Source organism: Salmo salar, chromosome ssa09 (assembly GCF_905237065.1).
Source record: "Salmo salar chromosome ssa09, Ssal_v3.1, whole genome shotgun sequence".
In the NCBI taxonomy this organism is placed as follows: domain Eukaryota; kingdom Metazoa; phylum Chordata; class Actinopteri; order Salmoniformes; family Salmonidae; genus Salmo; species Salmo salar.
Window position 1 is genome coordinate 102,833,220 of NC_059450.1, and position 17,078 is coordinate 102,850,297.

General features: G+C 42.0%; 1 protein-coding gene across 1 annotated transcript in view; it reads left to right on the top strand.

The window, feature by feature from the left end:
- Positions 1 to 17,078, top strand: part of LOC106566130 (transmembrane protein 132D-like) — a 97,788-nt gene that overhangs the window by 38,692 nt on the left and 42,018 nt on the right. The gene's annotated exons all lie outside the window — the stretch shown is intronic.

A 17,078-nucleotide genomic window follows, 5' to 3' on the forward strand; every position in this document is an offset into this window, starting at 1 on the left:
TGCTTCTGTAGCTGCTACCAGGGTCTGTGACGTAACAAAGGAAAGCATAGACTTTAGTTCAATCCTTTTATTAGCTAGTGAGGACAGTAAATATGGATCTCTGTGGAAAACATTTGAGAACATCTTGAGTCTTGTCAAGTAGTAGTGGGAGCCAGGTGTGATTCTGTCTGTAATGATTGGGGTCCCATTATGTTTGTGCCAAAGCCCATACACTGAGAGAAACATGGTCAGGCTATGGTTTTCTACTCTAATTTAACTTTCCTCATCACACACATATATACACAAACACAGAATGTTGACAGCGTTAGTTCTGAGTGCATGGCCCATCCATTATTACTTTATGACTCATCCCTGGCTTACATCTTACAAGTAGACATGTGAACCCAGTGGATATTACACTGAGAACAGGAGATTGAAGATAGAGAGAAAACATGATTACAGTCAGATAATGATGGGAGCTGTCTGTCTTGGCAGGGGGAAACCACTAGGTGTAAATCATCACTGCTACTCTGGATATAAAGTGCCACCTGTCCTCACTCACCCATAGACCCGTTGGTCCTTTGCCTCTGTGCCTCCCCACACAGTCACCCTCTTCATTGTCTTTCTGGCAGGAGTGAGAGAGAGGGGGAGTGTAAATGATAGAAAGAAATTAGAAAGAAATTCAGGACTACGGACCGCACACTAAACAATGAACATGCAGAGGGAGGGAGAGAGAGATAGAGAGAGAGGGCGAGAGGAAGAGCGAGAGAAAAACATTGCATGCGAGAGAGACGTGTGAGACAGCGAGAAGGGAGGGAGAGAGAAACAGTCCGTTTACGTTCCGCTAGCGGAACACCTGCTCCAATATCCAATGATAGGCGTGGCGCGAATTACAAATTCGTCAAAAATACAAAAACTTCCATTTTTCAAACATATGACTATTTACCAGCATTTTAAAGACAAGACTCTCCTTTATCTAACCACACTGTCCGATTTCAAAAAGGCTTTACAGCGAAAGCAAAACATTAGATTATGTCAGCAGAGTAACCAGCCAGAAATAATCAGACACCCATTTTTCAAGCTAGTATATAATGTCACAAAAAACAAAACCACAGCTAAATGCAGCACTAACCTTTGATGATCTTCATCAGATGACACACCTAGGACATTATGTTATACAATACATGCATGTTTTGTTCAATCAAGTTCATATTTATATCAAAAACCAGCTTTTTACATTAGCATGTGACGTTCAGAACTAGCATACCCCCCGCAAACCTCCGGTGAATTTACTAAATTACTCACGATAAACGTTCACAAAAAACATAACAATTATTTTAAGAATTATAGATACAGAACTCCTTTGTGCAATCGAGGTGTCCGATTTTAAAATAGCTTTTCAGTGAAAGCACATTTTACAATATTCTGAGTAAATAGCCCAGCCATCACGGCTAGCTATTTAGACACCCACCAAGTTTAGCCCTGACCAAACTCCGATTTACTATTACAAAAGTTTGATTAGCTTTGGTGTTCTTCGACAGAATGCACTCCCAGGACTGCTACTTCAATAACAAATGTTGGTTTGGTTCAAAATAATCCATTGTTATATCCAAATAACGGCGTTTTGTTCGTGCGTTCAAGACACTATCCGAAGTGTAAATAAGGGTCACGAGCATGGCGCATTTCGTGACAAAAGATGACTAAATATTCCATTACCGTACTTCGAAGCATGTCAACCGCTGTTTAAAATCAATTTTTATGCCATTTTTCTCATAAAAAAGCGATAATATTCCGACCGGGAATCTGCGTTTAGGTAAACAGACGAAAGAAAATGAAGCAAGGGGTCGACTCGGGCACGAGCCTGAGTCTCACAGTACTGTAACCAGCCACTATCCAAACGCTCTACTTTTTTTCAACCAGAGCCTGCAAAGCCACGATTCAGCTTTTTGCCGCCTTCTGAGAGCCCATGGGAGCCGTAGGAAGTGTCAGGTAACAGCAGAGATCCTCTGTAATGGATAGAGATAATCAAGAAGGGCAAGAAATTGTCAGACAGGGCACTTCCTGCATGGAATCTTCTCAGGTTTTGGCCTGCCAAATGAGTTCTGTTATACTCACAGACACCATTCAAACAGTTTTGGAAACTTTGGAGTGTTTTCTATCCAAAGCTAATAATTATATGCATATTCTAGTTTCTGGGCAGGAGTAATAATCAGATTAAATCGGGTACGTTTTTTATCCGGCCGTGAAAATACTGCCCCCTAGCCATAACAGGTTAACAGACTTGAAAGAGTACATTTAATCAGAGGTTAGTCAAGTACAGCATCCTACATACTTCCCATGCATAGTTCTTGTTTAATTTCTAGTGTTGTGTGTCTTTTTACTCTCATTGTAAGAAAGCTCTTTATATCAGAATCACTATCATTAGAATTTCATTAACAACCTCAAAGCTTACTTTAGGTCAAAAGCTAATATTAGCATTATGCTCATAGTTCCATAACACTCTAATCACTACCATAAGCATTTCTCTAACATAGTCCAATGGAATAGTGCTATTACCTGAAATAACCGGGGTTTGCCTAAATGTACAGTGAGGGAAAAAAGTATTTGATCCCCTGCTGATTTTGTACGTTTGCCCACTGACAAATAAATGATCAGTCTATAATTTTAATGGTAGGTTTATTTGAACAGTGAGAAACAGAATAACAACAAAAAAATCCAGAAAAAAGGCATGTCAAAAATGTTATAAATTGATTTGCATTTTAATGAGGGAAATAAGTATTTGACCCCTCTGCAAAACATGATTTAGTAATTGGTGGCAAAACCCTTGTTGGCAATCACAGAGGTCAGACGATTCTTGAAGTTGGCCACCAGGTTTGCACACATCTCAGGAGGGATTTTGTCCCACTCCTCTTTGCAGATCTTCTCCAAGTCATTAAGGTTTCGAGGCTGACGTTTGGCAATTCGAACCTTCAGCTCCCTCCACAGATTTTCTACGGGATTAAGGTCTGGAGACTGACTAGGCCACTCCAGGACCTTAATGTGCTTCTTCTTGAGCCACTCCTTTGTTGCCTTGGCCATGTGTTTTGGGTCATTGTCATGCTGGAATACCCATCCATGACCCATTTTCAATGCCCTGGCTGAGGGAAGGAGGTTCTCACCCAAGATTTGACGGTACATGGCCCCGTCCATCGTCCCTTTGATGCGGTGATGTTGTCCTGTCCCCTTAGCAGAAAAACACCCCCGAAGCATAATGTTTCCACCTCCATGTTTGACGGTGGGGATGGTGTTCTTGGGGTCATAGGCAGCATTCCTCCTCCTCCTCCAAATACGGCGAGTTGAGTTGATGCCAAAGAGCTCCATTTTGGTCTCATCTGACCACAACACTTTCACCCAGTTGTCCTCTGAATCATTCAGATGTTCATTGGCAAACTTCAGACGGGCATGTATATGTGCTTTCTTGAGCAGGGGGACCTTGCGGTTGCTGCAGGATTTCAGTCCTTCACGGCGTAGTGTGTTACCAATTGTTTTCTTGGTGACTATGGTCCCAGCTGCCTTGAAATCATTGACAAGATCCTCCCGTGTAGTTCTGGGCTGATTCCTCACCGTTCTCATGATCATTGCAACTCCACGAGGTGAGATCTTGCATGGAGCCCCAGGCCGAGGGAGATTGACAGTTCTTTTGTGTTTCTTGCGAATAATCACACCAACTGCTGTCACCTTCTCACCAAGCTGCTTGGCGATGGTCTTGTAGCCCATTCCAGCCCTGTGTAGGTCTACAATCTTGTCCCTGACATCCTTGGAGAGCTCTTTGGTCTTGGCCATGGAGGAGAGTTTGGAATCTGATTGATTGATTGCTTCTGTGGACAGGTGTCTTTTATACAGGTAACAAGCTGAGATTAGGAGCACTCCCTTTAAGAGTTTGCTCCTAATCTCAGCTCGATACCTGTATAAAAGACAACTGGGAGCCAGAAATATTTCTGATTGCGAGGGGTCAAATACTTATTTCCCTCATTAAAATGCAAATCAATTTATAAAATTTTTGACATGCGTTTTTCTGAATTGTTTTGTTGTTATTCTGTCTTTCACTGTTCAAATAAACCTACCATTAAAATTATAGACTGATCATTTCTTTGTCAGTGGGCAAACGTACAAAATCAGCAGGGGATCAAATACTTTTTTCCCTCACTGTAAGTGTTCCAAGCTGTGTCTACATTGGTGACATGACGGGTAATGACAAAGTGTCGACAATGAGGACAAACAGTCAGTCATCCCAATGTCAAAGTAATGTCCTGTAAAGGCGAGGGGAGATGAAAGGAGATAAGTCCAAAGAGAAAGCTGTCCTGCATCAGTGATTTATACACACAACAATCACATTTTTACATTTTAGTCATTTAGCAGACGCTCTTATCCAGAGCGACTTAAATGCATACATTTCTTTTTTTTTTCCTTTTTCTTTTCCCTTTTTTTTTTTCGTACTGGTCCCCCGTGGGAATCGAACCCACAACCCTGGCGTTGCAAACACCATGGTTTACCAACTGAGCCACATGGGACCGTGGCTCATCATCATACCAGCCAAAGATGACAGCCTCCATCATTTATGCTGTTTCTCTGTCAGGAACTGTGTTTAGATAATGACATAGAAGTCAGTCAGTGGTAATAGTAGCCTACTGTAGCTAGCTAGCAGATTGGGGCTGTCTGCTAGCATGCTAGCATACTAAGTATCCTCTAAGAAGCATTTCATGAACTGACATAGCAGCCAGTCAGTGGTAATAGTAGCCTAGTTAGCAGAGTGGGGCTGTCTGCTAGCATGCTGTGCAAGCTACTCTCTAGGAAGCATTGGCTGTCTTCATGGCCATTTAATACCCCTCATAACTTAATTAAGTTCTCTTGTGGATATGTTGGATTTTAATTCACTGCTCTATCTTCCTGGTGTGTTGACAGCACTAATTCTCCCTCTCACGTAAAAAAATGCCAATCTCTGTCCTTACTCCCCCTCTCACCACACTCTTAAGTCGGTTGTGAGAAAACATAAATCAAGCAAAGTAGCGTGTGAAAAGTCAGCTCCCATCAAACGTTCTCCAGATTCTGGTGAGGATTTGTTTTGTTTCTGCTGATAGGGTTTAATGGCTGCTCTCTCTCTCTCTCTCTCTCTCTCTCTCTCTCTCTCTCTCTCTCTCTCTCTCTCTCTCTCTCTCTCTCTCTCTCTCTCTCTCTCTCCTTTCTCATTTTCTATTTCTCTCTTTCTCGCTTGCTCTTTCACCCTCTCTCTTTCTATACCATTCTCTATGAGGCTTCTCTTAAAAAAAGCAACGTCTATTTGTGTCAAGATTCATTTACAAGACTAGCCCTTTCTGTGTTTGTGTGTGGTTTGTGTGTTTCTTTTCATGTTAGCTTGTTTTTGCTCTCCTCATAGTGATAGACTCATAGCAGACTCATAGCAGCTCAGAGAACAGGGCAGGGCCTGACTTCAGCACACTGAAGAACCCAAGCTCATTTTAATCAAAAGGCCTTCAGAACCACTTACGGTCCTCTGCAAATAAACAGGCTTCATCACAGACAAGAAAATAAAATAGCAGTGCTTTAATATTTAGTCCCTAACAGGAATCAGAGCTCAGTGACAAGCTGGTAACAAATACACAATAACCAAAACCCACAGATTATCAAGCCCACAATTTGTGTAATAAATCAATATGTAATTAATGAGGAGGGTATAAATCACAGTCGGTCCTGATGAAATAATCAATATTGGTATTTATTACTTCTTCAGATGGCAGAATGCCCTCCAAAATAAATCTTTATTTGCTAATACCCAGGCATGAGAAATCAGCAACTACAAACTCCACTCCAAATGAACAGTAGAATGAGTCAAGGTACAATCAAGTTGGCAATATGTGAGACATGTAATTTGTGAGAACCACAATAATTTCATAACAGATGATGCCTGCCATTAAATGGTCAAGAATCAGCTGTCCTGGCACCCCAATGGTTCAACGAGCTCCCCCCTGATGCTAGGACAGCAGAGTCCCTGCCCATCTTCCCAAAACATCTGGAACCCTACCTTTTCAAAGAGTATCTTAAATAATCCCACAGCCTCCCCCCTTCCCTATCACCCTTGCCTTTTGTGAACTAACTCACACTTGACTTTTTCCATCTAGAACTGACTTCGCTGATAGCTACTTTATTGCGGAAAATGGTACTTACTATGACTAAGGTATGTGGCTGTTTCAGCTAGATATTTTAAAATGAATGCACTAACTGTAAAAAGTTCTGGATTAGACTGTCTGCTAAATGACTAACATGTAAATGTTATGACAACTGGTGATTGAACTAGCGTACTCTTTCCTTCCCTAGACCTGTTGGAAATGACTGACATATGAATGATGTCGTTGATGAAATGCCATTTTCCTGCTTTTTCCCTGGCTGCCATCTTCATCTTTACATTCCATTTATCAGCCAATGCATTTTCAGCCTCCTGCTCATTGCTGTGCCTGCCACCCTCATCCCTGGCCATAACCATTGAAAATATAACATTCTCAGAGTGTATTGGACTTACTGGTTGAAAACTGTTTATTTCTCTGGGGAAAATATGGGTGTGTGGAGATACAGAAAACAGCAATGTTCCTCTCTCCTTAGCTTTCAGTTATTGCCATAGGTTAGAGGTGTGTGAATGTATAGGTGATGTGAGAATGTCAGTGTGAATGAATGTATGGAGAATGGAAGATTCTTGATTTGATTATTTGATCCTATTGAATTTGAATTGACTGGAGCACTTGGTTTTGAATTGGTAATTTTAGTGCCCTGACTTTTTCCTTGACGTGACCTGACCAGGAAACATTTTTAATTTGAAATTAATTGGAGGAATGATACATATTTCTATGCAGGTGAACAAGTGTACCACCATAGGACCTCTGGGTAGTGGAAAGTTTACCTTAACATCCCATCCATCTCAATAGGCTCGTCAATAGAAGCAATGCAGAGCTGCGATGGATTATAGTATCAAGTCAATGAATAATGCAGGATGTTCAGACAGAGTCATGGACTTGGATAAACTCTATAACAGGGTTCCACAACTGGTGGTCATTTTATTAGGTCCCCAAAGTTGTCTGAGGAAAAAATATTATTGTCTGTTTGACCAAAATATTATCTGTTTGACCAAAGTATTCCCACGCATAATAGAGAGATATTATGTGAGAAATGTAAGCAAGGTTTGACATGATTATGTTTTAGTCAAATATTATATCTGTTTGTGCCTGCAGACAACACATTATTTGTAATTGTAGTTACCACAGATCCAGGATCAGCTTTCCTCAGCCCCCAGTGTTAGATGAACCACAAGAAGGTCAGGCGTCATTCCACAGTAGGAGGCCTAACAATAACACAATAACAAAGCAATAACACAAGCCTGACTTGGCCCCCTCAATGTGCTCAACAGCAATTGGGCATTCTTCTCCTCGTCCCCAAGACTCCTCCGGTCGATACCCATCTTCCCGTGTGAGCGTTGTTGGTTTGTGTGAGCACTGTGTGTCATCTCCTGCCTGTCAGTGATGCTGCTTGTGAGCCTAGATCATGCCTGCCATCCTTACGGATGCACACACACAGCCTAAAGGGAGCCCAGCGCACTGATCAATATCTTTCTTAATCATCCTGCTGTTTGTGCGTGCATGTGTTTGTGTTTCAGGGTTGACCCTGGGATGGTTCACCCAGGGTATGAGTGTTTTAAAGCCCCTCTAGCTGGGTCCGTCCTTGAGCTTGAGGTCTACTACATAAATCAGAGCCGTGCTTCGTCCTTACACACAAATCATCCACCTCCCTATCACCCCCCCCTCCCCACCCCCCCACCCAACCGCACTGAAGTGTATTGGCCTTTAATCGATTCCCTCCCTCTCTGTGTGCAGTCTTAAGAGTGTGTGTGAGAAGGCAATCCTGCCCTGCTGGGTCAGGACAGGCTGGATGGTCCACTCCTCAAGCCGAGAGTGTGTGGGGGGGAATGAGGATGGTGTGTGTGAGTTTATCACTGTGTGTGTCTGTCTATGTATGTTGGATTGCTTTTCAACCGCTGGGCCAGAGCATCATACCAGGGGCCATTAATAAGGCATGCTCTCCAGCAGTCACTCTTAGCCCCAGGAGGGCCCAGGCACCAGGGAGGAGAGGGGGGCTATTGGGAGAGTTGAGGATGAGCCGGCCTGGTTCACGTGCCACCCGCATCACTCCCGCTGTCACAGAACATCTCACACTCCCAAGGCCAGATGGGCAAAGAGATTGAGCCCTTACAGAGACAGAGCTGAATGCTAAGGGAGTGCCCTGCGAAACACACAGACTAGACCCCGTCATTCACACCTCAGCCGTTCTTAAACACATACCTCTCCTGAAGACATATGCACACCCTTACAGCGCTCTAACATAGACGCATGCACACACAGTCACACTAAAGTAGATTTGCAGTTCAAATACAGTGAGGGAAAAAGTATTTGATCCCCTGCTGATTTTGAACGTTTGCCCACTGACAAAGAAATTATCAGTCTATAATTTTAATGGTAGATTTATATGAACAGTGAGAGACAGAATAACAACAAAAAATCCAGAAAAACACATGTCAAAAATGTTATAAAATGATTTGCATTTTAACCTCTCTGGGCTAGGTGGCACCAAATCGTCCCACCTACGTAACAGCCAGTTGAATCCTGTGGCGCGATTTTCAAATACCTTAGAAATGCTATTACTTCAATTTCTCAAACATATGACTATTTTACAGCTATTTAAAGACAAGACTCTCCTTTATCTAACCACACTGTCCGATTTCAAAAAGGCTTTACAGCGAAAGCAAAACATTAGATTATGTCAGCAGAGTACCAAGCCAGAAATAATCAGACACCCATTTTTCAAGCTAGCATATAATGTCACATAACCTCTCTGGGCTAGGCGGGACGAATTCGTCCCACCTACGTAACAGCCAGATGAATCCTGTGGCGCGATTTTCAAAACGTTTGAAATGCTATTACTTCAATTTCTCAAACATATGACTATTTTACAGCTATTTAAAGACAAGACTCTCGTTAATCTAACCACACTGTCCGATTTCAAAAAGGCTTTACAACGAAAGCAAAACATTAGATTATGTCAGCAGAGTACCAAGCCAGAAATAATCAGACACCCATTTTTCAAGCTAGCATATAATGTCACAAAAACCCAGAAGACAGCTAAATGCAGCACTAACCTTTGATGATCTTCATCAGATGACAACCCTAGGACATTATGTTATACAATACATGCATGTTTTGTTCAATCAAGTTCATATTTATATCAAAAACCAGCTTTTTACATTAGCATGTGACGTTGAGAACTAGCATACCCCCCGCAAACCTCCGGTGAATTTACTAAATTACTCATGATAAACGTTCACAAAAAAACATAACAATTATTTTAAGAATTATAGATACAGAACTCCTCTATGCACTCGATATGTCCGATATATATAGCTTTTTGGTGAAAGCACATTTTGCAATTTTCTAAGTACATAGCCCAGGCATCACGGGCTAGCTATTTAGACACCCGGCGAGTTTAGCACTCACCAATATCAGGTTTACTATTATAAAAGTTTGATTACCTTTTGTTGTCTTCATCAGAATGCACTCCCAGGACTGCTACTTCAATAACAAATGTTGGTTTGGTCCAAAATAATCCATCGTTATATCCGAATAGCGGCGTTTTGTTGGTGCGTCCCAGACACTATCTGAAATGGTAAATCAGGGTCGCACGCATGGCGCAATTCGTGACAAAAAAATCTAAATATTCCATTACCGTACTTCGAACAATGTCAACCGCTGTTTAAAATCAATTTTTATGCCATTTTTCGCGTAAAAGCGATAATATTCCGACCGGGAATCTGCGTTTCGGTAAATAGAGGAAAAAAAGAAAGACGGGGGCGACCAGTGCACGCGCCTAAGCCCACTGTCCCTTGATCGGCCACTTGACAAAGGCGATAATGTGTTTCAGCCTGGGGCTGGAATGACGACATTCAGCTTTTTCTCGGGTTCTGAGAGCCTATGGGAGCCGTGGGAAGTGTCACGTTACCGCAGAGATCCTTTGTTTTGGAAAGAGATGTCAAAGAAAGCCAATAAATGGTCAGACAGGCCACTTCCTGTAAAGGAATCTCTCAGGTTTTTGCCTGCCATATGAGTTATGTTATACTCACAGACACCATTCAAACAGTTGTAGAAACTTTAGGGTGTTTTCTATTCATATCTAATAAGTATATGCATATTCTAGTTACTGGGTAGGAGTAGTAACCAGATTAAATCGGGTACGTTTTTTATCCGGCCGTGTAAATACTGCCCCTAGCCCTAAGAGGTTAATGAGGGAAATAAGTATTTGACCCCTCTGCAAAACATGACTTAGTACTTGGTGGCAAAACCCTTGTTGGCAATCACAGAGGTCAGACGTTTCTTGTAGTTTGCTACTAGGCTTGCACACATCTTAGGAGGGATTTTGTCCCACTCCTCTTTGCAGATCTTCTCCAAGTCATTAAGGTTTCGAGGCTGACGTTTGGCAACTCGAACCTTCAGCTCACTCCACAGATTTTCAATGGGATTAAGGTCTGGAGACTGGCTAGGCCACTCCAGGACCTTAATGTGCTTCTTCTTGAGCCACTCCTTTGTTGCCTTGGCCGTGTGTTTTGGGTCATTGTCATGCTGGAATACCCACCCATGACCCATTTTCAATGCCCTGGCTGAGGGAAGGAGGTTCTCACCCAAGATTTGACAATACATGGCCCCGTCCATCGTCCCTTTGATGCGGTGAAGTTGTCCTGTCCCCTTAGCAGAAAGACACCCCCAAAGCATAATGTTTCCACCTCCATGTTTGATGGTGGGGATGGTGTTCTTGGGGTCATAGGCAGCATTCCTCCTCCTCCAAACACGGCGAGTTGAGTTGATGCCAAAGAGCTCAATTTTGGTCACATCTGACCACAACACTTTCACCCAGTTGTCCTTTGAATCATTCAGATGTTCATTGGCAAACTTCAGACGGGCATGTATATGTGCTTTCTTGAGCAGGGGGACCTTGCGAGCGCTGCAGGATTTCAGTCCTTCACGGCGTAGTGTGTTACCAATTGTTTTCTTGGTAACTATGGTCCCAGCTGCCTTGAGATCATTGACAAGATCCTCCCGTGTAGTTCTGGGCTGATTCCTCACCGTTCTCAGATCATTGCAACTCCACGAGGTGAGATCTTGCATGGAGTCCCAGGCCGAGGGAGATTGACAGTTCTTTTGTGTTTCTTCCATTTGCGAATAATCACACCAACTGTTGTCACCTTCTCATCAAGCTGCTTGGCGATGGTCTTGTAGCCCATTCCAGCCCTGTGTAGGTCTACAATCTTGTCCCTGACATCCTTGGAGAGCTCTTTGGTCTTGGCCATGGTGGAGAGTTTGGAATCTGATTGATTGATTGATTGCTTCTGTGGACTGGCTGAGATTAGGAGCACTCCCTTTAATCTCCTAATCTCAGCTCGTTACCTGTATAAAAGACACCTGGGAGTCAGAAATCTTTCTGATTGAGAGGGGGTCAAATACTTATTTCCCTCATTAAAATGCAAACCAATTTCTAAAATTTTTGACAAGCGTTTTTTCTGATTTTTGTTGTTGTTATTCTGTCTCTCACTGTTCACATAAACCTACCATTAAAATTATAGACTGATCATTTCTTTGTCAGTGGGCAAATGTACAAAATCATCAGGGGATCAAATACTTTTTTCCCTCACTGTAGCTCTACACAATCACACACACACACACACACACACACACACACACACACACACACACACACACACACACACACACACACACACACACACACACACACACACACACACACACACACACACACATACACACACACACACATGCACACGCACACATAGGAGTCAGCAGTTTAGAGGCATCATTGTTTTATTTTCAAGTTAAATTCAGCATTGGTTCCTAAAAGGGACAAGAAAGGGCAGTAAATTATATTTTATCAACAATATTTCAAAGAAATGAACAAAAGCAATACTCAATGAATTGATCAACATTTTGATAGAAAATATGATCAACTCACACTCACACACCATCCTCATTCCCCCCCACACCCAAAACAATCAGCACCACACACACTCAGCTTGAGGAGTGGACCTGTCACGTCCTGACCAGTAAAAGTTGTTATTTGTTATTGTAGTTTGGTCAGGGCGTGGCAGGGGGTGTTTGGTTTGTGTGTTTCGGGGTTTTTGGTCAATGACCTCCAATTAGAGGCAGCTGGTTGTTGTTATCTCTGATTGGAGGCCATATTTAGTTGTGTGTGTTTTCACTTGTGTTTGTGGGTGGTTGTTTCCTGTATAGTCTGTGCACCTTACGGGACTGTTCGTCATTTGTTTTGTTTAAGTGTTTTTCCTTCAATAAAGATGATAAATATACCCGCTGCATTTTGGTCCACTCCTTACGACGAACGTGACAGGACCATCCAGCAAATATGCATAACTAATATTGCAAAAGGAATTACTTTATAAAAACAGAACGAATTGTCAGATAAATGCCATTTAAATGTCAAAGGAAAAGTTTCTCAGCACAACAAAAGGCTCTTTAAATAGACCAAGTGCATAAAAGAGGAATTGCTTATAAATCACAACCATTAACATCTCCACAATGTTCCGAAACGAAAATATACACAGTACCAGTGAAAGTTTGGCTACACCTACTCATTCAAGTTTTTTTAAATTGTTTTAAAACTATTTTCTACATTGTAGTGAAGACATCAAAACTATGAAATAACACATATGGAATCATGTAGTACCCAGAAAGTATGTCATGTATCCCCCCGGTACTGATGCTCATTCTTTTCACCAGTTCCGGAGGTCTACGTCACCAGCTTTCTAGGCTTCACTGAACGGGATTCATTATCATCAACCCTGGACTGTCTGATTACACACACCTGGTTCCCATTTCCTGATTAGTATGTTATATATGTGCCCTCTTTTCCCTCTGTCTTTGTCGGTTATTGTTCCCATGTCTGTTGGTCGTGTGAGTACCGATGTGTTGGTGCAGCTGTTATGCTGCGTGCTTTATATATTGTGTATTACGGGTATTATCCCGTGTCATTCAACAAGGTTTACCCTCACTCTTTTGTTTGGGTACAGCCCAGTGTTTTTGTATACGTGTTTGTTTTGGATGTATTAAAAAACCCTATTGTGTATTCCTGCGCCTGTCTACAAATCCATGACAAAGTGTTAAACAAATCAAAATATTTTTGAGATTCTTCAAAGTAACCACCCTTTGCCTTTATGACAGCTTTGCACACTCTTGGCATTCTCTCAACCAGCTTCAAGAGGTAGTCACTTGGAATGGATTTCAATTAACAGGTGTGTCTTGTTAAAAGTTAATTTCTTTACTTCTTGATATGGTTGAGCCAATCAGTTGTGTTGTGACAAGGTAGGGGGTATACAGAAGATAGCCCTATTTGGTAAAAGACCAAGTCCATATTATGGCAAGGACAGCTCAAATAAGCAAAGAGAAATGGCAGTCCATCATTACAGTAAGACATGAACGTCAGTCAATCTGGAACATTTCAAGAACTTTGTAAGTTTCTTCAAGTGCAGTCGCAAAAACCATTAAGCGCTATGATGAAACTGGCTCTCATGAGGACCGCCACAGGATAGGAAGACCCAGAGTTACCTCTGCTGCAGAAGATACATTGATTAGAATAACTGCACCTCAGATTGCAGCCCAAATAAATGCTTCACAGAGTTCAGTTAACAGACACGTCTCAACATCAACTGTTCAGAGGAGACTGCGGGAATCAGTCCTTCACGGTCGAATTGCTGCAAAGAAACCACTACTAAAGGACATCAATAAGAAGAAGAGACTTGGGCCAAGAAACACGGGCAATGGACATTAGAATGGTGGAAATCTGTCCTTTGGTCAGATTTTTGGTTCCAACCATCGTGTCTTTGTGAGATGCAAAGTAGGTAAACAGATGATCTCCGCATGTGTGGTTCCCACCGTGAAGCATGGAGGAGGTGTGATGGTGTGGTAGTGTTTAGCTTGTGACACTCAGTGATTTATTTAGAATTCAAGGCACACATAACCAGCATGGCTAGCACAGCATTCTGCAGCAATACACCATCCCATCTGATTTGCGCTTAGTGGTACTATCATTTGTTTTTCAACAGGACAATGACCCAACACACCTCTAGGCTGTGTAAGGGTTATTTGACCAAGAAGGAGAGTGATGGATTGCTGTGTCAGATGACCTGGCCTCCACAATCACCTGACCTCAACCCAATTGAGATGATTTGGGATGAGTTGGACCGCAGAGTGAAGGAAAAGCATCCAACAAGTGCTCAATATATGTGGGAACTCCTTCAAGACTGCTGGAAAAGCATTCCTCATGAAGCTGGTTGAGAGAATGCCAAGAGTGTGCAAAGCTGTCATCAAGGTAAAGGGTGGCTACTTTGAAGAATCTAAAATCTTAAATATATTTTGATTTGGTTAACACTTTTTGGTTACTACATGATTCCGTATGTGTTATTTCATAGTTTTGATTTCTACACTATCATTTTACAATGTAGAAAACAGTAAAAATAAAGAAAAACCCTTGAATGATTAGGTGTGTCCAAACTTTTGACTGGTACTGTATGTTAAAGGCACTAAATGCAGGCTACAATACACAGCAAGGCCAACATCAAACGGCAACATAACAACAACAAAAAATCACCAGCACATAAACAATCAGCCTGCGAATGCAAACCATGCAGGACAAATTAGAGTTCAATCTACAGAAATCATAAATCAGACGGGATTACTCACAATCATCAAGGCTGCACGGGAGACATAGAAAACTTGACCAAACAATTGGTAAACCAGGAAGCACAAATGACAACTCAACGCAAGCGTCTTTTAAAGGGAGCCGAGGCCACGTCCATACTCAGCACCACTGAATAAACAGCTCTTCTGTTGCCACTCATGAGACAGGAGTCGCGCGGATCCAGAACTCCGTGTGTTGAAATTGACAGTGCCCTATGTACAGTCGGCAATGGATATTTCCCATTTGAGGGAATTTTGGCATGTTATAGGCACAGTTCAGTACACACACAAACACACATGCACAGGCACACACACAAGCTGATATGCCCTCCTACTACTCTTCAATACATACACACTACCTTTAGGGTGTAATAGCCTGGAGTCAAGAGCTTTACCTGTATAAGTCACCATGGAAACATACTGAATGTGCATGAGCCAACTGCACAGCACACATGAAGTGGTTTTACCATGGTTCATTTATTTGGGGTGTGACACTGAATGAACCAGGAAGTGGGTATACACGGAATTAAGATAACTTGGCTGTGTTCCTAAAACAATATTGTTACAATCGATTGGATTATCCCTGGTCTCAGATGAGCATTTGAGACTTCATTCATTATTGCGGTTGTTATCTTCACAGTTGAAAGAGAATGAAAACATGATTAGGCGATATACTGTAGATGTAATACAATGGAATAGTGCAACAGGATAGTCAGGCTACAGAAATCCTTAATGGCACATAGTACATCTGCTATGATATTGATGACTTAGCACATATGTAGGAGCATACTGAATGTAGAGGTCATTGTCTTATGATTAACTGCTCCTTCTCAGTGCTCCATCCCTGAACCCATGAAAATGGGATCTGGCAGGGGCGGACTGGGAGAAAAATTCAGCCCTGGCATTTCAGCCACACCAATCAATGAGAGGTAACAGAGGGGTCAGAGGAAGACTACAGGGCAGAAATAACACACTTCACCCAATGGTACAAGGGAAACAGATGAATTCTTAATGTAAAAAAACAAACAAGAAAATGACAATAAACTTCAGAACTATAAAAGAAGACACTGGGCCCATCCACATGGACTCAGAATATATATAATCAGTTGAACAATATACACATCTTGGAACTATAATGGACCGTCACGTCCTGACCGGTAAAAGGGGTTATTTGTTATTGTAGTTTGGTCAGGGCGTGGCAGGGGGTGTTTGTTTTATGTGTTTTGGGGTTTTTGGTTTATGTTCTATGTTTGTATATTTCTATGTTTATTCTAGTGTGTCTATTTCTATGTTTAGTTTCTTGGGTTGACCTTCAATTGGAGGCAGCTGTTCCTCGTTGCCTCTAATTGAAGGTCCTATTTAGTAGGGGTGTTTTTTCCTGTGTTTTGTGGGTGGTTATTTTCTGTTTCGTGAGTATTACATGACAGAACTGTTTGGCTTTCGGTTTGGTTATTTTGTTTAAGTGTTCACTAGAAATAAATACATGATGAGCACTATCCACGCTGCGCCTTGGTCCACTTTCTACGACGCACCTTACATGGAATCAAAACTCTCCTGGACTGCAAACACACAAAAGATTTACAAAAAGGGACAGAACGACTGTATTTCATGAGGCGATTAAATTAATATCAGGTCAATAAAAGAATAACAACCATATTCTACACATCCTTTGTTCAGTCTGTTCTCACTTTTTGTTTCCAAGCCTGGTACAATCAGCTATCCATCGCAAATAAAAACCAACTACATAAATAGTAAAGCTGTCAAGCTAAATCCGTGGAGTTAATCTCAAGAACATGGAAGCGCTGTTCTTGGAGAGAGTAGTGAGGGCAGGAGCGAGAATTGTCACCGACCTGACACACCCACTTAACCAGGAGTTCCAGCTCCTACCATCAGGCCGCCGATACAGAGTCCGCCATAGCCCAGCAATCATTAATTTCCACCAGCATAAGACAATTGACTAAATAACTGCTCAACTCCCCCCTCAACTCTGTCTGTCTGTCTTTGCTTCTCCTTGTGCTCCTCTGTTGTTTCTCTGTCTGTATGTATGTCTGTCAGTCAGTCACCCTGTCACTCCTAAGTGTGAATTGCTATTACATATAGAGTTAACATATTAAGGAACTCTCTGTTTTCTTCCTACCCCCACTGCACTCATCTCTGAAATGTATCTGCAACATCCTAGTTGTGAATGAAGAAACACATTTATTAGATAAAGAAGAAATCTTTAGCGGAATAACTGTAAGTCTATGGTATGTACTAGCATGCTAGCAGATA